A 21,977-nucleotide genomic window follows, 5' to 3' on the forward strand; every position below is an offset into this window, starting at 1 on the left:
ACCATTTCTATTTCTTTACTAAAAAGACAAACCAAACTAGCCCAACGCGGCCCACATGGGGTGCAGCCCACACGCAGAGGCGGCCCACGGCGGGGAGCCCCCATGCGCTGGCATTTTAGCAAAAACGCCCTCGAGCTTCCTACTATTCTCGCAGACACTATTTCTTGATGCAGAAAGTAACCAACACGTAAATATTTATAGTTTTGCCATACGTTGTGATTGGAGGTGGTCTAGCACTCAATGACACATGGTTTATACTGGTTCTGGTAACGTGCCCTACGTCCAGTTTGAGTCAGTCGGTGACTTTATTCCTGAGCCCAGGTGCTCGAAGTTTGTAGTGGGGTTACAAACGAGAAGGAGAAAGATGAGGAGTACGAGAGATCCGATCGGACTCCGGTCAGAAGGGCTGAGAGCGACAGGAGCTTCGCTACGAACTAAGTGTTTAAGCGTGTGCTTGAGGTCCGAACCTGGTGGTTCTGTGGTTGTGGACTAGTGAACTTAATCTAATGAATCTAAAGGGACTTTGATCATCCTAGATCAACTTGTATCGATTTGAATCAACTGGGTCTATTAGGAGAGAAGGGGATGGCCTTACAATAGTGAGGGAGAGAGTACGAATGCTTCTAAGACTTGTTGCCCACGCCGACAGGTACATGATGATGGTAGGTGCCCACAACACTGTTGGACGTCAGATGCACATGGGAGGTTCCGTCGTTCTTATTTGGGTATGGCAGATGTCGGTACCTGCATATACTGTTGATGCCTAGAGGCATGTGAGGAGTTTAACCATGTGCACTCGGTACGGTAAATCCTGGCGCCCACAACACTATCGATGCCCAAAGGCATGTGGGGGGAGCCTTACCATATGGGAGTTTAATGGCGCCCACAATACTGTAGGGGAAATGTAGGCGCCTACAACACTGTTTGTGTCAGGGCGGTTGCAGAGTACTGTTCCTACAGGTGTATAGGGTATGGTCCCTGGTATCATGGTTTGACTTATGTGCATTGCCTTATTTTTCTCCGCACGTCTTCTGGTCCCTACCGAGCGGGCGTCCCCGGTCGGTTGATCCCAGTTGGCTCTGATCGTGCCAATTGGAGAAGAGCGGTGAGCAAGGGCTGGGCATATCCCCGATCGGAGAGTGCGGGGTCAAAGTCGGATGCGATGCTTTTGGCCAGGCCTTCCGGTCAAAGAGGCCGTCCGGAGGTGGGCTGGCGACCGAATCGAGCGCTCCGGTTGGAGAGGTGGGCCAGAGTCAAAAAATGGGCATTGTTCCTCCTCGGCCTGACCTTGCGGTCGAAGATTGGATCACTCCTCCGCCCGGTCGCTTAGATATTTGGGTTGGCCCATGAGTTGCGTGCTGTCTGCTTGGGCCGAGCTTTTGCGGGGAAGCCGGTCCGCTAGGGACCCCGGGTTTATGAACCTGACACTATTTGTCCTATTTACTCAGTTAGCACTTATGCATGAAAGACCCTGAAAGAAGCTATCTTTGCATCGAGGAGGTCCCCATGACCCCCGAGCTCGCCGGCGCGGCATGGACTAGTACGACCCCATTACGCCAACCAACTAGGACCCTTGCAGACCTAGCTATGGAACCGATGCTCACCTATGGGCCGACGCACGATGATTGGCGGTGGTTGCACGAACGGAGGTGAAGCAGATGGCTCTCCTCGACGGTAGGCGAACTGTAGCGGCGGTAACCGCGTTCCGATAAGCCACAACGTGCAACAGATAATAGAAGTAATGGGTAAGCATCAGTGACGCACCACGATCCTACCTATGGCAGTGGCCTGGCCAGAGACGCCCCGAGCAAGTCTAGCCGCGTGCGTGCGGCGAGCTCGATGGCGAACCACAGCAACACGGCCGTGCTAGCGGCATGGAGCCGGCTATAGGGCTGCGACTTGGGTGCACACAACAAAGAGGGGTTCTAGGTAGGGCTAGTGTTGTGGTCAATTCGACACAAAATGGCAAGGTTGGAGCTAGCCATAGTGAGGCAGGCTAGGCCTTAATGGTGCGGTGACGGGAGCAAAGCTCCAAAATTGGAGCTCGGCCTGGCTGTAATCAAGACGAGGTGGGGACGGCTAGAGAGGGGATGTGAGGGCAGAGCGGTGGGTGCAGCGAATTAATGGAAGGCATCCTCTCGCGTCTAGGCGCTCTGGCATGGCACAATGACGGCGACAGCAGAGAGGCGAGTAGGGGAGAAGCGAGCGAACGGGAGGTGGTGGGGATTCGGTTAGAGGCTCGGCATGTGTGTGCTTGGTGGGATGTGATTGGCTCGACCAGGGTGGCCCAAGGCCAAGCGCTAGCTGACGGACACATGCTCACTGTCGACATGACCCACGCGCTGAAAGTGCCATAATTGGCAAGGCGACGATGACACGACCTCATGCGCATAGCGTCAGGCCACAGTGTGGCGATGCAGTGAGTAGGCACAAGCACTACAACAGCAGTAGTGGTTGCGTCGCGGTGCAAGATGGGTCGGCGGCACGGCGGCCCATGGGGTAGGGCAGCGTCACTCAGCCGGGCAAGCCACAACAATGGCAGCTCCTCGCAGTTGAGTTAGGGTGACCAGGCCGGCCAAGCACGGCAGCGTGCATGCGCACGCATAGCGCGCCAACACCATGATGGCGTGCCCCATGGCCTGGTGACCGCGCCTAGCCCAGAGGGCTAGCCCGAGAATGTGTTGTGCATGGATTTTAAAGTAGCAACTACCACTAAACCATTGCATCTAAACCGAAACCGACTTCACCACGATCAAACTGATACATGAGGCTACTCAGCCGAGCTACAACATCGCATCTCCCTCTAACCCAATCTCTCTAAACAAATTGCTAAACTGAGCAATGTCCAGCTGTACACAAGCTTGAAATTTTCTAAGTTTTTTGAGTTGAACTCTATTTCAAATTGCATTTCTAAGCTAGTCATCTACAAAGTTTGCACTTCCAACTTTATTTAAGTATCACACACATGTTCTATAGTATTTTTGCTTAATAAAAATTGGTTTTAAACCCTACTTGATATACATGAGCTATTGCATCAACATTTATTTAACATTTTTATTGATTATTTTAGGCTACAAGAAATTTATCAACACCTTCTATCGCATGCATTATTACATAAACATGATGCTCATGACATGATTTAGTAGTTGGTTTAGGGCGTAACATCGAGGGTGTTACAGCTCTACCCCCTTAAACAAAATCTCGTCCTAAGATTTGAAACACGAATCAGAAAGGAAAAATACGATTACACTTCGTAGATCTAAAATTACACAAAAGATCACACTATGTCGAACATTAAACCATACAGGGATTTAGAGATACACGGTTAAGAGCAACCCAATACAACCAAGGCTTAATCCAAAAGTCAAGATAGATGAGGACAATGGAGGAACAATAAGAAAATGATTATTCAAAATATGGCATATGCCCAACAATTCTAGAAATAGGAGACTGAGAACTCAAACATCGTGAACTCTAAGACCAACTAACCAACAGTAGACTTGAACTTCTTTGACAAAAACCAGATCCCTTCTTCTTCTCAGATTACATAATCACTTGTGACTGACGAACCTAGTTCCTTGAATGATGACTGGATCTCGTAGCTCTGCTTTGGATTTGAGGGGCTGGGGATGAAGAAGGAGAGCAAAGGCCAAGGGCATCTTATAGTGGCGAATGGAGGTGGAGCGTAGCGTACTAGAAGTGGAGGCAGCGTGAAAGAGAAACACTGACGGTCACGAGGTGGGAAGAGTGTCAGCCCTGGTGTGCTCCCTACACGAGCTTGAGTGGAGGGAGGAAAAAAAGAGGAGAGGGGGTTCGCTCGATGAGGAAGGCGTGCGACGACCATGTCCCCAAAAGAGAAAAATAGGATAGGGGGGTCTGGTACAGGGACGAGGGCAAGGATGAAGAGCCGACCGGATGCCAGGAAAAGGAGAACCGCACAGTGCACGAGTACGGTGGATGCGGCATAATGTCATGGTTATGTGAGGACAAATTGCTAGTGGAATCAGACACTGATGACATCTACAGGGCATGCAACAATAGTGACCGGCGTGCGTAACATGGTTGAGCTGGATACAATGCTTGGGACATGACATCCACTCAATCTTTTCCAATCAATCACTACTACCCGAGGGCTAACTTTTCCTTATTGTTTTTCTTTTCCTTCCCTTCCTTGTTCACCATATGCACCACCTTTTTGTACGAACTGAGATCGCGACATACATGCTTCCTCCAAAACCACATTCTCTTGTTTACTTTGGGGGAATGCTATTTCATCAACCCGTTGTGGATTTCCCGTTTGAACACCCAAATATTTCCAAGAAGAATATTTTGTATCAAAAGTGGTATGGTGGTTTAACTTAGTAAAGGTGCTTGGTCAACAACCTCGATACCAAAGCATGCTGAGCAACATCACCATGTGGTAGCTGTTCCACAGTTGCTAAAGCGACCTGATTTCCATGAAGGGAAATCCACAGAGTTGAAATGTAATAAGACCATTGTAGATCATATTACCCAAATTCTAGTCGAATATCACATCCATACAACGATAATATCAGAGTACAAATAGTGTGGAATTACATAATTTATTACATCACCGCATTGGCAGAATCAAAAGTAGCATTCATTCAGAATAGCTTGAAGATAAGATCGCCAAACTCGAGCATAGAAATGAACCCCTCAACCGTCAAACTCCTCGGAGCTATACTCCTCAGCAGAACCTATGTGCTAAAATTTATCAGTACGATTTGTACTGGCCACTCCCACACTATGAGCATTGCTTTGTGGAAATTTGATGCAAGTTGGATATAATCAAAAGGACCTATAAAGCTAGGGTTTCCTATGTTTTAGCATATCAAGTATATAATAATGGTTGGTCAAGTTTTAACACCATTCCCACACCCATTCCACCCCATTTCCATCCAGAGCTAGGTTTCGATCCTAGGATCGATATACCACCATCTCCGTACCATCACCATACCATCTCCATACCATCTCTCAGTTGATAGGCCAACTCTCTCTCGACACTGTCTCAAGGCCCATAGCCCCTGGCTACGACCGACACTATCTCACGGGGAAGAAAGAGGACTCATCTCACTATCTAGTTTAAGCGAAACCTAGGAAAGGTCCATAGCCGATAAGTCGGCATATGTATCGATTGATCAACCATACACTCTGCAGAGGTTTTACATAACCACAAGATCTACCTTCTTCGCTGACCATCGTCAACTGGGCTGATTCCGGCCGCTTGCTAGCCTAGGATAATGCCACTCTACCATTCAGCCCTGGTACACCCCAAGTCTAGTCTGGGGCGGCTGAAACTGTGAGTCATGAGCCAGGTCCACAAGGTCTCCATGAAGTCTCAGAAGGGTGTGGGGGAATCCTCCGTGTCTCGTACCTCCTTACACTGTCTGCTATCAACCTAGCAGTAGTGGCAATATCCTACCAAGTAGTCCGGCCGTCCTGCACCATATAGGGCGAGTGGTATGTAAGGCTTCCCGGTGAATCTGAGTACTAGAAAGTCCTTAGGGATGACCAAGCCAGAATGTCTTCATTAGAGTTTCCATTTACCGTGCCACCACAGCACCTCCATCTTGGGCTCCTCCCATCACAGGTTCACACTCAGGACCACCTCATATACCATTTACCCACCACAAGTATCCATTTCCAAGGGTGCCCAGGTAGCACCTCATAGCAAGACTTGCCCCAAGCTCATCGTATACTCCAACTTGGTTGACACAACCCTCACCCTCAACACACCCAAGTCACACACGTAGCACTCTCCCCATAGTCCAGATAACACTAGTTTCCACCACGCATCCATGTAGTATAAGTGTAGTAGAAGTAATAAGCAATGAAATATAGTAGCAAGCGTGTGTCTAGCCTAATAGCAGGGTATACAGGGGTAAGGTTATATCAAGGTAAAGGCCATCAAATAAGCATATTACCATGCAAGTCCTATCATAGTGTGATTATAATAGTAAAGTAAAGCAATAGCAGTTCTATGTTAGCCATGCGTAATAGGTGCTACGAGATTGGGTGGGATGTGGCACCTTTAGTGAAGTCGTCTCCATACTCCTCACGGTACTCTTGGTCCTCGTCTGTCTGGTTCTCCTCTGAGTCTACAAACGATCATATTATAGTCGCGTTAGCGACATCTATAGAATAGCACAAAAAGCAATGAAAATTCAAAAAGAGCCAAATGCACTCAAACATGGGTTCATTGCGTAGAGCTCGATTTTAGATGAATTTTGGTCCTAGTTTCGTATTTTTCTGAGGTCGTATGAATTAGTTATGAATTTCTGACATTTTAATCATTTCTGAAAATGGGAAAAGGCTGAATTAATCCTAGGCTGACATGTGTCACACTGTGACTGGTCCATGTGGCATGCTGACATTAGTATGACATCAGCATGACATCATCATCTTGGTTCTAGGCTGACAGGTGGGGTCCCGCTGACGTTAGCAACTAACGTTATCATGACGTCAGTATGACGTCATCTCGGCTGTTTCATCCTCTGACAGGTGGGACCATGGGCTCTTGGTTCACTGACATGTGGCCCTGGTTCAATAGTCAACATTGACTGGTCAATGGTCAATACAGGTCAGGCCTCGACTGGGCTGGTTGGGCCTAGATACGGGCTGGGCTTTGGCCCGCCATGTGGCATGCGCTGGTGCGGCCGTGTCGTCTTACTAGGCCACAAATAGGCCATGGTCCATGGGCGCAGGTGAGGCGCGGTCCATGGTGAACCCACCTGCATTGGTCCATAGACCACAGAGCTGGTCTAAGAAGGACTTGGTCCACTTACTCCTTCCTAGGGTTCGGTTCACGTGCATGACGTGGTCATGGTCAGAGCTCGATGGAGCTATGGTCGACGTGGTCGTGGTCGAAGCTCGGCGGAGCTGCTCAAAACGCGGTCGATGTGGTCGTGGTCGGTGCTTGGCAAAGCTGCTCGGAACGTGGTCGACGTGGTCGTGGTCGAAGCTCGGTGGAGCTGCTCAGGACATGGTCGGCGTGGTCATGGTTGGAGCTTGGCGGAGCTGCTCAGGATGTGGTCAACGTGGTCGACGAGGTCGACAAGGGGAAAATCCCCTACTCTTCCCTGATGGGGCTCCCACCGGTGGTGAGGTCACCGGCGAGCCTTACCTGTGGCGCTGGTGTTCAATTATGGTAGGCAAAAGCATCGCCAAGTCTCGGCAAGTGCAGCGGTGGGGTCAAGGTGGTGGCTGGGGCTTCCTAGGGTCCCAGCCATGGTAAACGGCGGCATGGGTTCGTCGACATGCTTGGACAGGGCTATAGTGGTAGCGAGAGCCCAGTTGGAGGAGCGTGTGAGCTCCACGGTGCTTCTACGGCCATGGTGGGTGTGTTGAAGGAGATCTTGGTGCTCCCAGTGGCTCCGGCCATGGTGGTGGGGGCAAAACAGAGGCGGTGGCGCTCCAATGAGGTGTAGTGTGGCAACGCAAGGCTCTAGTGGGCTTCTCCCTTGGCTAAGGTGAGCATGGTGTGTCTCTTGTCCTGGCAGAGCCAATCAAGGTGTCAACGTCGCCTTTACCGCAACGTAGAAGACACGGTGGTCTCACCGTGGTTGTTCTCTCAGGCATGGTGAGCGTGTCTGTGCATGTGCGCTCCTACTTCGATGTACAACATCATGGCTGGGGTCCTCCTTTTGGCTGATGGCAGCACGCACGACATGTCCCAGGTCTTGGCAAGCATGGCCATGGCGGTCTCCCTAGCTAACCAGTTGGGCTAGGCCGGAGCTTGAAGCTTCAGCAAGGTTTCGATCATGGTGGTGCACGTTCCATTTGGCTAGGGAGGTGGTCTTAGCAAGATGGCTCACCACAGGGTTCATGGTGGTAGGATGGTGGTGTGGTGGTGAGGTGAGGCCATGATGAGGTGATGCAGTGTCATGCCGAGCAGCTACGTTGATGTAGCTGATCGGGGCGGCGCTCCTGGCTCCGACGAGGTCCTCCCCACAGCGGCTTCCTTCTCCACCTTGCTTCTCCCTCCTCTCTCTCGGCTTGACGCTGTGTGGTGCTGTACCACCAGCGGTGGCGGTGAACGGGCTGAGGGTTAGGGCTCATGGACGTTGGCTTTTTATAACCGAGCTCCAAGGGCTCTAATGGCGGACGGCGAACGGGCGGTGGTGATACGTGCCGCGCATCCGACGGCTCTCATGCGGTAGCATAAGCGCGGCGCATGGGGGAACAAGGTCATGCAATTTGCGTGACCCTAGGCTCACGCCTGCCATGCTGGTTGGCCTCTGGTCGTGCGGGGAGAATGCATGGGCGAGGGGAAGAAGATGCCACTGTGCTAACAAGTGGGGTTGGGTCGTCAGGCGCTTGGCGTGATGTGGCTACGTGCGGCGTGTGATAGCTGACAAGTGGGCCTGGCTTGTCAGCGGATGTGCGCATGTGGGCGGCGATGCTGGGCTGGCTCGCAAGGCCAAGCAGGCCTGGGCTGCTGCTGCTCCCTCTTCTCTTTATTTTATCCTTTGAGTTGAGTATTAATTGTTTGGAGGTTTATTAATTATTAAAGGAGTTAGTCAAGTGTCACATAAAGCAATGAAAATCCAAATCATATATTACAATAATAATTATGCATGCAAGGTTTTACGTGCTAGGGATTTAAACACACACACATATACAACAAGTGACATGCTGTGTGAAACGACCCCGATTTCCGCGAAGGGGAATCCACAGCGTCGAAGTGTAATAAGACCGTTGTAGATCATATTACCCAAATTCCAGTTGATTATCACATCCATACGACGATAATATCAGAGTACAAATAGTGCGGAATTACATAAATTATTACATCGCCGCATTGGCGGAATCAAAAGTAGCATTCATTCAGAACAGCTTTATAGATAAGATCGCCAAACTCGAGCATAGGCACGAACCCCTCATCCGTCAAATTCCTCGGAGCTATACTCCTCAGCAGAACCTATGTGCCAAAATTTATCAGTACGATTTGTACTGGCCACTCCCAACCCTATGAGCATTGCTTTGTGAAAATTGGATGCAAGTTGGTCGTAGTCAAAGGAACCTATAAAGTTGGGGTTTTCTATGCATTAACATATCAAGTAAATAATAATAGTTTGTCAAGTTTTAACACCATTCCCACACACATTCCACTTTGTTCCCTTTTCCAAGCTAGGTTTCGATCTAGGGATCGATATACCACCATCTCTACACCATCACTATACCCATACCATCGCTCAGTCAATAGGCCAACTCCCTCTTGGCACTGTCTCAAGGCCTATAGCCCCTGGCTACGACCGACACTCTCTCACAGGGGAAGAAGAGAATGACTCATCTCTCTATCTAGTTTAAGCGAAACCCAGGAAAGGTCCATAGCCGACAAGTCGGCACATGTATCAATCGATCAACCATACACTCTGCAGAGGTTTTACATAACCACAAGATCCGCCTTCCTCGCTGACCATCGTCAACTAGACTGATTTCGGCCGCTTGCTAGCCTAGGATAATGCTACTCTACCATTCAGCCCTGGTTCACCCCAAATCAAGTCTGGGGTGGCTAAAACTGTGAGTCATGAGCCGGGTCCACAAGGTATCCATGAAGTCTCAGAAGGGTGTGGGGGGAATCCTCTGTGCCCCGTACCTCCTTACACTGTTCGCTATCAACCTAGCAGTAGTGGCAATATCCTACCAAGTAGTCCAGCCGTCCTGCACCATATAGGGCAAGTGGTACGTAAGGCTTCCCGGTGAATCTGAGTACTAGTAAGTCCTTAGGGATGACAAAGCCAGAATGTCTCCATCAGGGTTTCCATTTATCATGCCACCACAGCACCTCCATGTCGGGCTCCTCCCATCACAGGTTCACACCCAGGTCCACCTCATATACCATTTACCCACCACAGGTATCCATTTCCAGGGGTGCCCAGGTAGCATCCCATAGCAAGACTTGCCCTAGGCTTGTCGTATACTCCAACTTAGTCGACACAACCGTCACCCTCCACGCACCCAAGTCACACATGCAACACTCTCCCCATAGTCCAGTTAACACCAGTTTCCATCACGCGTTAATGTAGTACAAGCATAGTATAAGTAATAAGTAGCAAGCGTGTGTCTAGCCTATTAGCAGGGTGGGCAGGAGTAAGGTTGTGTCAAGGTAAAGGCCAACAAGAAAGCATACTACCATGCAAGTCCTATCATGGTATAATTGTAGCAGTAAAGTAAAGCGATAGCAGTTCTATATTAGCCATGCATAATAGGTGCTACGAGATTGGGTGGGATGTGGCACCTTTAGTGTAATCATCTCCGTTCTCCTCATGGTACTCACGGTTCTCGTCCATTAGGTTCTCCTCTGAGTCTGCAAATGATCGCATTATAGTCATGTTAGCGACGTCTATAGAATAGCACAAAGAAGCAATGGAATTTCAAAAGAGCCAAATGCACTCAAACATGGATTCATTGCGTAGAGCTCGATTTTAGATGAATTTTGGTCCTAGTTTCATATTTTTCTGAGGACATATGAATTAGTTATGAATTTCCGAAGTTTAAGTCATTTCTAAAAATGGAAAAGGCCGAATTAATTCTGGGCTGACACGTGTCACGCTGTGACTGGTCTACGTGGCATGCTGATGTCAGCATGACATCATCGTTCGGGTTTTGGTTCTGACAGGTGGGTCCTAGCTGACGTTAGCATGACGTGAGCATGACGTCAGCGTCTGACATGTGGGTCTAGAGTGTCCGTGTCACTGACATGTGGGGCCAGGTCAACGGTCAATGTTGACCGGTCAACGACCAATACGGGCCGAGTTTAAACTAGGCCTAGATAGGGCTGGATTTGGGCTGGTCTGGGCCGGGCTGACCCGGACACATGGCGTGTTGTGGTGCTGCCACGTGGCACAATTAGCCTCTTACTAGGCTTCATTTCCTAGCTGTGGGCATGAGCGCGGCTCACGATGGACCCAAGTTCACGGTCCATGGACCCAAGGCAGGGTCCATGGTGGATGAGTCCATTGCCATTTCCCCTTGGCTCGGCTCATGTGCACCGGGTGCAGGGCTACGCTGCTCAACTCGCCCTTTCTCCTCTATTTCTTCCATGGCGCGCTCCCGCCAGCGACGTGCTCACTGGCGAGCTCCCGCAATGGCTTAGGCATCCAATTGAGGTGGGGAAAAGCCTCCCCGCACCATGGCGACTGCAACGGTGGGGTTAGGGCGACGGATGGTGCTTCCTAAGTCACTGGTCACGGCAAATGGTGGCTCAAGTACAACCGGCATGCGGGAATGGCGCGGGTGCAGCGGCATTGGCCGGTTCTGTGGTGCGCGTGGGTGTCTCAATGCTCCAACGGGCATGTTGGGTAGGTCGAGGGGTCCTCTAGGGCCTTCGGTGGCTTTGGCCATGGCGGCAGTCTTCCGATCACGTCGGTGGCATCGGTGTGGGGGCTATGGCCTCGGAGGGGCATCACAGTGGGGAGTGTAGGCTCCTATGGATCTATGTGGACACAGCGAGGGCATCCAGAGCTTAGGGCAAGACTTCTGGTTTCCAGGTGGCTGGTAGGGTCTACCCGGTGGCCACGGCGTCATGGTGACGACGGCGAGGCACGCGCGGGTCACTATAGGGCTCCAGCGGGGTGGTCACGGCGTGTGCGTGAGTTAACCATGGCTTTAGCAAACAGGACGGGCGATTCAAGGAGGTGCCAGGCGCTCCTAGCAGTACTGGCCATGGTGGTCGGTGCTCTGGCCGGTGGTCGGGTGCTCAAACTGGTGGTCTGGTGCTCGGGCTAGTGGTCTGGTGCTCGGACCAATGGTCTGGTGCTCGAAGGTGGTCTGGTGCTCGGAGGTGGTTTGGTGCTCCGGTGGTGGCTACGCCATGGCGGTGGCATCATGAGCGTGGCATGCGTGCTCAACTACGGTGTCTGTGGGGCTTGGGGAGGCCTACAGCGTCCAAGGGCTCGGGGGTGGTCGCAACATGCGTGTGGGTGTGCTGTGCTTATGTGCCTAGATACCAGGGATGGCCTTGGCCTACGCGCTGACGGTATGGAGCACCATGGCCAGAGTAGCAAGGTCTGGTGGTGAGCAGGGGAAGAATCGGGGGCTCACCATGGGTGCTGTGGAAGAGAGGATGGTGGTGCAGTGATGAGTTGCGACCGTGTAGCTCCGGAAGCAGTGTCGTCCGCTTCGGCTTGATCCGTGGTGGTTCTCTGAACTCCAGCGTGCTCCTGGTCCTCCTCCCGGCAGTGGCTCCATTCTCCTCTCTCGAACTCCTCCTTAGCCTTCTACTCTCGGTGTGAAGTGGTTGGCCACCAAGTGGCGGCGGGGCGATGGGACGAGTGCTAGGGCAACCGGGTCTAGGGGCTCTTATAGCTGAGCTCGGCCATGGAGCTCGACATTCGATGGCTAGAGATTGAGGAGGATCGGAGGCGTGCATCTCATCCAATGGTCGTGTGTGGTTGCATGGGCGCGGCGCCAAGGGGACAAGGCCATGCCCCGGGCATGACCCCCTGGCCCACCCCTACCACCACTATCGGGCACTGGTCGCGTAGGCGGTTGAGGCGTGGGTGAGGAAGATGACACTGTAGACGGGGGTGCGGCTAACGTGTGGGGCCAAGTGGCAGCGGCAGCAAGGGAAACGGGGAGGCGCGCGGGCGTGGGCGACGCGCTGGGCCAGCTCGTGGGCCGCGCGTGCGCTGGGAAGATGGGAAGGGTTGGCAGGCCGGTTGGGCTGGCTGGCTGGCTGGCTCGCACGGGCCAAGCAGGCCGAGGCGGCTTGCGAGGCCTACATCCTTTCTCTTCCTTTTTCTATTTTGTTGTTCATTTCTTCTCTTTTGTTTGAATTCGAATTTGGTTCTGGAATTTGAATTCCAAATTGGTGCACCTAATTTATTGGAGTTTTAGGAAATTTTATTTAGCTATTTTGTATAACAAAAATAGGTGGAGTTTTGTTATACAAAGATAGAATTTGTTTTCTCTTTATGCATTTATTCTTTGATTGAGTATTAATTAGTTTATGGTGTATTTCTTTTAAAGGTGTTGTTTAGACATTACATAAAACAAATGAAAATCCAAATCACTTATTTGAGTTGACAATGCATGCTATGTTTCATTTGTCAGTACTTAAATAAAAATGATAACAAATGACATGCCATGCTCATGAAATTGTCTAGTTGGGTTGCTTCTAATGCAACACTTTAGGGTTGGCTTCTACAATGTCACTCATCATCACATGGGGTTTTAAGAAAAATTTTGTAGCTGTGATTTTTGGGTTGTTACAGTCCTACCCCCTTAACAGAATCTCGTCTCTGAGATTAAAGCGTAACGTACTCTTCGAAGAGGTAAGGATATCATAGCCAGAGGTCAGACTCTTTCTCCCATGTTGCTTCTCTCTCTGTGTGATTGCTCCATTGGATCTTGCACATAGGAATAGTCTTGCTTCGGGTCTCTTTGGTATCTCTACCCAGAATTCTAATAGGAGGTTCTTTATACTCAAGTGTATCTTGGATGTCAGGTGTATCGATTGGAACTACTTCATCAGGCACTCTCAAACACTTGCGTAGCTGTGAGACATGGAATACGTGATGTACACCCATCAATTCCTTGGGTAGCTGAAGTTTATAGGCGAGCTTTCCAATCCTCTTACAAATCTTGTATGAGCCAACAAATCTAGGGGCAAGCTTTCCTTTCACATGGAATCTGATAGTTCCACATAGTGGGGATACCTTGAGATAGATGAAGTCTCCCACATTGAACTCAAGTTCTCTTCTCCTTTTGTCAGCATAGCTCTTGTATCGACTTTGAGCAATTCTCAAATTCTCCTTCACTTGCGCAACTCCTTCTTCTGCATCTTGAATCTTAGTGGAGTCAAAGAACTTTCTTTCTCCTGGTTGGGACCACATCAAAGGTGTCTTACAAGGTCTACCATACAGAGCTTCAAATGGTGACATCTTGATACTAGCTTGGTAGCTGTTGTTGTAAGAGAACTCTGCATAAGGTAGGCATTTCTCCCAATTAGAGCCATAATTTAGTACACTAGTGCGAAGCATGTCTTCTATGATCTGATTTACTCATTCTGTCTATCCATCTGTCTATGGGTGGTAAGCTGTACTAAAATCAAGTTTGGTTTCAATAGACTTGTGCAGAGCTTCCCAGAATCGGGACACAAACTGAGGACCACGATTAGATACAATGCTAGAGGGAGCTCCATGCAGTCTGAGAATATGCTCAACATATAGATCCACTAATTTTTCGGCATTGGTCTTGGTCTTAACTGGTACAAAGTGAGCAATCTTGGTCAAACGATCAACAATCACCTAGATGGAATCATTGCCTTTCTGTGAGCAGGGCAATCCAACTATGAAATCCATGGATATGTTCTCCCATTTCCACTCGGGAACGTCAAGAGGCTTTAGCAATCCTATAGGCCTTTGATGTTCAACCTTGACTCTATTGCAGGTGTCACAACATGCCACATGTCCTGCAATGTCTATCTTCATGCCTTTCCACCAAAAGTGTTTCTTCAGGTCTTGATACATCTTTGAACCTCCAGGGTGAATACAGTACTTGGAATCGTGAGCTTCTGATAGAATTTCCTCTCGTAGTGCTCGATCAGATGGAACATAGATTCTGTTCTTGAACCAGATGGTTCCTTATTCATCTTCTTGATGGTTGGTCTTGTAGCCTAGTTTCATCAGACCATGGAGATACTCAATCTCTTCATAACTTTTCTAAGCTTGACGGATGCGATCTGTGAGATCATACTATATGCAGAGCTCATTCAACAAGTCATGTGGTAGTATCTCAAGTTGGAAATCATCAATCTCTTCTTTGAGCTCAGGTGGTACGGATCTAGTGATTAAGGCATGACAGTAACTCTTGCGACTAAGAGCATCTGCAACTACATTAGCTTTTCCCGGATGATAATGAATTTCTAGGTCATAGTCCTTGATAAACTCTAGCCATCGGCATTGCCTCATATTTAGATCTTCCTGAGTGAAAAAAATACTTCAAGCTCTTGTGATCTGTATAGATATCACACTTGTTGCCTATCAAGTAGTGTCTCTAGATCTTCAAGGCATGCACAACTGCTGCTAATTCAAGATCATGAGTTGGGTAACGGTTCTCATGTTCTTTCAACTGTCGAGACGCATATGCTATCACTCTTCCATCTTGCATCAGTACACAACCAAGTCCTTGATGGGATGCATCACAATAGACCATGAAATCTTTGCTGATATCAGGCAATGCTAGCACAGGAGTTGTGGTAAGCTTCAGTTTCAGTTCTTGGAAGCTTTGCTCGCACGTGGGCATCCATTCAAACTCCTTAGTCTTCTTTAGAAGGTTGGTTATTGGACGGGCTATCTTGGAGAAGTTCTCAATGAATCGGCGATAATATTCGGCCAATCCTAAGAAACTTCTGATTTCTATCACATTACGGGGTTGATCCCATTCTTTCATGGCTTCAATCTTGGCTGGGTCAACCGTGACACCTTTAGCTGATAGTACATGGCCTAAGAAGGCAACTTCCTATAGCCAAAACTCACATTTGCTGAACTTTGCGTATAACTAATGTTGGGCTAGTTTCTCAAGCACCATTCTCAGATGATGTTCATGTTCTTCAGTGGTGGATGAATAAACAAGGATGTCATCCATGAATACCACCATGAACTTATCTAGTTCATCCATGAAAACCTTATTCATCATGTTCATGAAGTATGCAGGAGCATTCATGAGTCCAAAGGACACCATGGTGAACTCAAACTGACCATACCTAGTCACAAAAGCTGTCTTTGGGATGTCACTCTCTCGAATCTTCATCTGGTGATAGCTGGATCTGAGATCAATCTTGGAGAAATACTTGGCACCTCGAAGCTGATCTAGCAGATCATCAATTCTTGGCAGGGGGTACTTGTTCTTGATGGTGACTGTGTTCAAGTTCTGGTAATCAATGCACATTCTCATTGAGCCATCCTTCTTCTTGACAAACAGAACAGGGGATCCCTAGGGTGAAGCACTGGGTCTGATATATCCCTTTGAGATGAGCTCATCAAGCTGTTTCTTGAGCTCAGCCAGTTCATCAACTGACATGCGATAGAGTCTCTTGGCAATGGGTCCTGTTCTCGGCAAAAGATTAATGATGAACTCTACATCACGGTCTGATGGCATACCCGGTAATTCTTCAGGGAATATGTCGGGATAGTCTCTGACCACAGGCACATCATGAATTGTCTTCTCCTCTTTCTGTGATTCTGATCTGGCTTTAAGGGCGCACAAGATAGAGGTGGACTTTCCAGACTGGGGTTCACATCTAATGACTTGGCCTGATGGGTGGGTCACTTGGACATATCTAGGTGAACATGATATGATACCTCGGTGAAAGGTTAACCAATCCATACCTAAGATGACATCTAGGTTTGTGGAAGGTAACATGGTTAGGTCGGCTTTAAAGATAAGACCCTCAATGGTAAGACTCACTCCCTTACAGATGTGGGTGCATTTTAGGTCTCTTAAAGGTGAACTGGTGATGATAGGCTTTTCACGTGGGGTTACAGGTAGGTCATGTTCTCGTGCAAACTTGGATGATATGTAAGAACAAGTTGCTCTAGAGTCAAATAGAACTGATGCAGTATTGCCATTAACTAAAAACATACTGTACACCACGTCAGGGGTAGCCTGTGCTTCCTCGTCGTCTAGATGGTTGAGACGACCACGGGTAGCAGATCCCTTGAACTAAGACTTCTGAGCAGCTGAGTTCTGAGGGCATTCAGTGGCTTTGTGACCTAGTTGGCCACAAGCAAAGCAGGTGAAAGGCGTACCGCCTTTAGGGTTGGTATGGGTGCCTTCCAGTTTCCAGTGCTTGGTGCAGAGCAGTTCTGTGCTGGGCGTTCATTCGCTGAGCGAGGATGGTTGAAACGGTCCTGAGTGTTGCGGTCCTGAGCATAACGGTCCTGGGCATAACAATCCTGAGCAGGGCAGGAGTATTTGGCAGTGTAGCCTCCACTACCTCTACTCAATCTTGTCATCCCTGTTGTGGCAGGAGCGTTCCCTGGATGGTGCATCTTTGTGGAACCTCTTGCGATCATGACCACGAAGAGACTCCTCAGGTTTACGCTTCCTCTCCCTATACTCTTCTCCAACTTTAGCACGGTCCTTCTCAATCTAGATGCAGCGATCCACCAAAGCATGCAACGTGTTACTCTCAATACCGCCAAACTTCAACTTGATGTGCGGGTTGAGTCCCTTGCGGTAATAGTATAGCTTCTCCTTCTCAGAGTTCACAACATAGGAAGGTGCATAGCGAAGCAGGTTGGTGAAACGAGTAGTGTACTCAGTCACCCTATCCTTTCCCATCTTGATGTTGTAGAACTCCTCAGCTTTGGCCTCCATGATACCCTTGGGAATGTGATACTCAGTGAATGCTTCGGCAAACTCATCCCACGAGATGTTGGCAGGGTCCTCATGGGAATCACTAAAACTGTCCCACCAGGCGCGTGCTGCACCTGTGAGCTGGTGTGCGGCTGCTCCAACACACTCGTCGTCGGTGAAAGTAGTGAGGTCAAGCTTCTTCTCCATCTCCTTGAGCCAGTCATCGGCTACAAGTGGGTCAGGGTCGGTGCCATCATAGGTAGGTGGCCTTAGCTTTAGGAATCCCTCTAGCTTCCTTTGGAAGTCATACTGCTGACCTCCCTGTGACGGTTTGCTCCTTCAACAAGAGCTGCAAGAAGCTAGGTCTGTTGTGCCATCACTTTTGCTAGGTTTGGTGGTGGTGGTGGCGGAATGTTCTCCTCAGGCGGCGGGGTATTCTCTAGGTGGAAGGGTATCCCTCCATGTCCACGGCCATGACCACGGCCACGGTTGTTGCCACCATGTCCCCCATTTGGTTCAACTGGTTCGGGGGTGGGCACACATCCATGGTTCATTAGGCGATTGGATCGACGGTTCGGCATCTGCAACATGGATCATAGAGAACCTTTAGTGCTTGTGCCTTGAGTGCTTATAATTTGATATGATTACATGATTTTGATGATTTAAAGGAAAACATTTATACTATCCAACACTCATTACAAAGAAGCAATAAGATCCATAAGATGCAATAAGATACAAAACATTCATTACATGGGTTTTATTACATAGCATCATCTCCAGTAGCTACACTTGAAGACGTGCGAGAATCATACTACACATAATGTCTCATAATACATCTCATAAGGGGTACAACTTATGAAAGCTACTGACATGACTCATGACCACGTAGGGTCATCTACTCTAACTCGTACACCGCAGCTAGGATACGACTGTTCTCGATCTTGATCTCCTCATCAGACTTGTGAAGTCGGGACACGTACTTCAAGGCCTCGGTGAGCTCCTTAGTAGGCTTGGCTCTAGGTAGGGTAGGGTAGGCGTCTAGGTTGAGGTGAGTCAGGGCTAACTCAAACTCCTCTATCATAGGCTTTGTCTTGCTGCGAATCTCCTTGGGTAGCTGATCCCACATACCCTTCATCTCCCTGAGGCGCTTCCTGTCAGACTTCTGCCAAGCCTGCCATGTCCTCTCACACTTGTCCTGTTGGTACTCAGTCTACCTGAGTGCCTCGATCAGGTGACCCTGGTTGCAAACGGCCTTCTTCCTGAACTCCTCTAGCTCTTGAGTCATGGTCTTGTTCCGAGATTAGATCTTCAGCATATCAATCCCCTTGTATCTCTCTCTATCTCCTCTGCGGCTGAACTCGGCCTTCTTGTCATCCAACTCACTCTACAACTCCAAGACCTTGCTGTCAAGGTAGCAGTTCCTGTTGCCTAGGTCGGCTGCTTTGTCCTGTAAGTCAGCAACCTCGGCTCTATGGACTTCATCACGACGGTTGAGCTCATCCTATAGCTTGGCAACTGTCTCTAGTAGACTAGCTCGCTCCTGTGCTCCCTGCGAGTCTCGCTCTTGGTACTCCCACTGAAGGGCCTGATCTCGACGTCTCCTCTGCTCCAACTGGGTCATGTACCTGTCCTGCTCCAGTAGGTGAATAGCTGAGACATGAAGGCATCTATCCTCCTCGGCAAGGATAACTCTGCCGGCTATGAAACTCTGCTCACTAGGGGTAAGGCTGAGGTTGAGGGCCTAGGGAAGTAGATGAAACTTGGTCGTCTTCAGGTGCTCGTAGTGGTCCCTCATCACTCTGCAAAGTGCCTTGTGTGAGATAGCTTGTAGTCCCTCCTCGACTGTGTCCTCTATAGTTAACTCGGTGAAAGCTAGGACAGAAGGTAAGGTAGTGCTAGCTGGGAACTCGACTGAGGTGACAATCGGTCCTTCGATTCCTCCTCCCTGAGCTGGCTTCCTCCGGTGTAGGTGACCTTGACCAAGCTCGTCAAGAACACCTAATGTGACGAGAACTCAACAGAGGGTCTATGCAAAACCCCCGAGCTCACGTAGGTCGAAGATAAGCTTGGCGTGGTCCAGAGGTAGCGGGTCCTAGAGGCGGCCAGTCAATGTTCATTGCCATTCTGCATGTTTTAAGGAACAGGTGTTAGCAGGTCAATGTTAGATAAGCCTTGCATAAAAGTAAATGCAGGGTCGGTATATAACCGAAGGAAGGGTTGTTCATGTCCTATTCTATCGTCCATTTCAAAGGGTTTCGTCCTAAGGTCAAGTATGGCTTTGATACCAATTGAAGCGACCTCGATTTTCGTGAAGGGAAATCCATAGCGTCAAAGTGTAATAAGACCATTGTAGATCATATTACCCAAATTCCAGTCGAATATCATATCCATACGACGATAATATCAGAGTACAAATAGTGCGGAATTATATAAATTATTACATCGCCGTATTGGTGGAATCAAAAGTAGCATTCATTCAGAACAGCTTTGTAGATAAGATCTCCAAACTCTAGCCTAGGCACGAACCCCTCATCCGTCAAACTCCTTAGAGCTATACTCCTCAGCAGAACCTGTATGCTAAAATTTATCAGTATGATTTGTACTAGCCACTCCCAACCCTATGAGCATTGCTTTGTGAAAATTGGATGCAAGTTGGTCGTAGTCAAAGGAACCTATAAAGTTGGGGTTTTCTATGCATTAACATATCAAGTAAATAATAATAGTTTGTCAAGTTTTAACACCATTCCCACACACATTCCACTACGTTCCCTTTTCCAAGCCAGGTTTTGATCCAGGGATCGATATACCACCATCTCCACACCATCACTATACCCATACCATCGCTCAGTCGACAGGCCAACTCCCTCTTGGCACTGTCTCAAGGCCTATAGCCCCTGGCTATGACCGACACTCTCTCATAGGGGAAGAAGAGAATGACTCATCTCTCTATCTAGTTTAAGTGAAACCCAGGAAAGGTCCATAGCCGACAAGTCAGCACATGTATCGATCGATCAACCATACACTCTATAAAGGTTTTACATAACCACAAGATCCGCCTTCCTCGCTGACCATCGTCAACTAGGCTGATTCCGGCCGCTTGCTAGCCTAGGATAATGCCACTCTACCATTCAGCCCTGGTTCACCCCAAATCAAGTCTGGGGTGGCTGAAACTGTGAGTCATGAGCTAGGTCCACAAGGTCTCCATGAAGTCTCAGAAGGGTGTGGGGGAATCCTCTGCGCCCCATACCTCCTTACACTGTCCGCTATCAACCTAGCAGTAGTGGCAATATCCTACCAAGTAGTCCAGCCGTCCCACACCATATAGGGCGAGTGGTACGTAAGGCTTCTTGGTGAATCTGAGTACTAGTAAGTCCTTAGGGATGACCAAGCCAGAATATCTCCATCAGGGTTTCCATTTATCGTGCCACCACAGCACCTCCATCCCAGGCTCCTCCCATCATAGGTTCACACCTAGGTCCACCTCATATACCATTTACCCACCATAGGTATCCATTTCTAGGGGTGCTTAGGTAGCATCCCATAGCAAGACTTGCCCTAGGATCGTCGTATACTCCAACTTGGTTGACACAACCCTCACCCTCCATGCACCCAAGTCACCACACGCAGCACCTCTCCCCATCGTCTAGTTACTACCCTAGTTTTCCATCACACGTTAATGTAGTACAAGCTGTATATTATAAGTTAATAAGTAGCCAAGCTGTTGGTCTAGCCTCTTAGCAAGGAGTGAGCAGAGTGAAGGAGTAGGTTGCAGTCAAGGTAAAGGCCAACACAGAAAGCAATACTACCATGCAAGTTCTATCATGGCTATAATCTGTAGTAGTAAGTAAAGCTGATAGCAGTTCTATATTAGCCATGCGTAATAGGTGCTACGAGATTGGGTGGGATGTGGCACCTTCAGTGTAATCGTCTCCGTTCTCCTCACGGTACTCACGGTCCTCGTCCGTTAGGTTCTCCTCCGAGTCTGCAAACGATCGCATTATAGTCGTGTTAGCGACGTCTATAGAATAGCACAAAGAAGCAATGGAAATTCAAAAGAGTCAAATGCACTCAAACACAAATTCATTGCATAGAGCTCGATTTTAGATGAATTTTGGTCCTAGTTTCGTATTTTTCTAAGGTCATATGAATTAGTTATGAATTTTCAAAGTTTAAGTCATTTCTAAAAATGGAAAAGGCCGAATTAATTCTGGGCTAACACGTGTCACGCTGTGCCTGGTCCACGTGGCATGCTGATGTCAGCATGACGTCATTGTCTGAGTTTTGGTTCTGATAGGTGGGTCCTAGCTGACGTCAGCATGACGTCAGCGTGACGTTAGCGTCTGACGTGTGGGTCCAGAGTGTCCGTGTCACTGACATGTGGGGCCAGGTCAATGGTCAATGTTGACCGGTCAACGACCAATACGGGCCGGGTTCAAACTAGGCCTGGACAGGGCTGGATTTGGGCCGGTTTGGGCCGGCTGACCTAGACACGTGGCATGCTGTGGCGCTGCCACGTGGCGCAGTTGGGCTCTTACTGGGCTTCGTTTCCTGGCTGTGGGCATGAGCGCGGCTCACGGTGGACCCAAGTTCATGGTCCATGGACCCAAGGTAGGGTCCATGGTGGACCGAGCCCATTGCCATTTCCCCTCGGC

The sequence above is a fragment of the Miscanthus floridulus genome, chromosome 7 (genome assembly GCF_019320115.1).
Source record: "Miscanthus floridulus cultivar M001 chromosome 7, ASM1932011v1, whole genome shotgun sequence".
Taxonomy (NCBI): Eukaryota; Viridiplantae; Streptophyta; class Magnoliopsida; order Poales; family Poaceae; genus Miscanthus; species Miscanthus floridulus.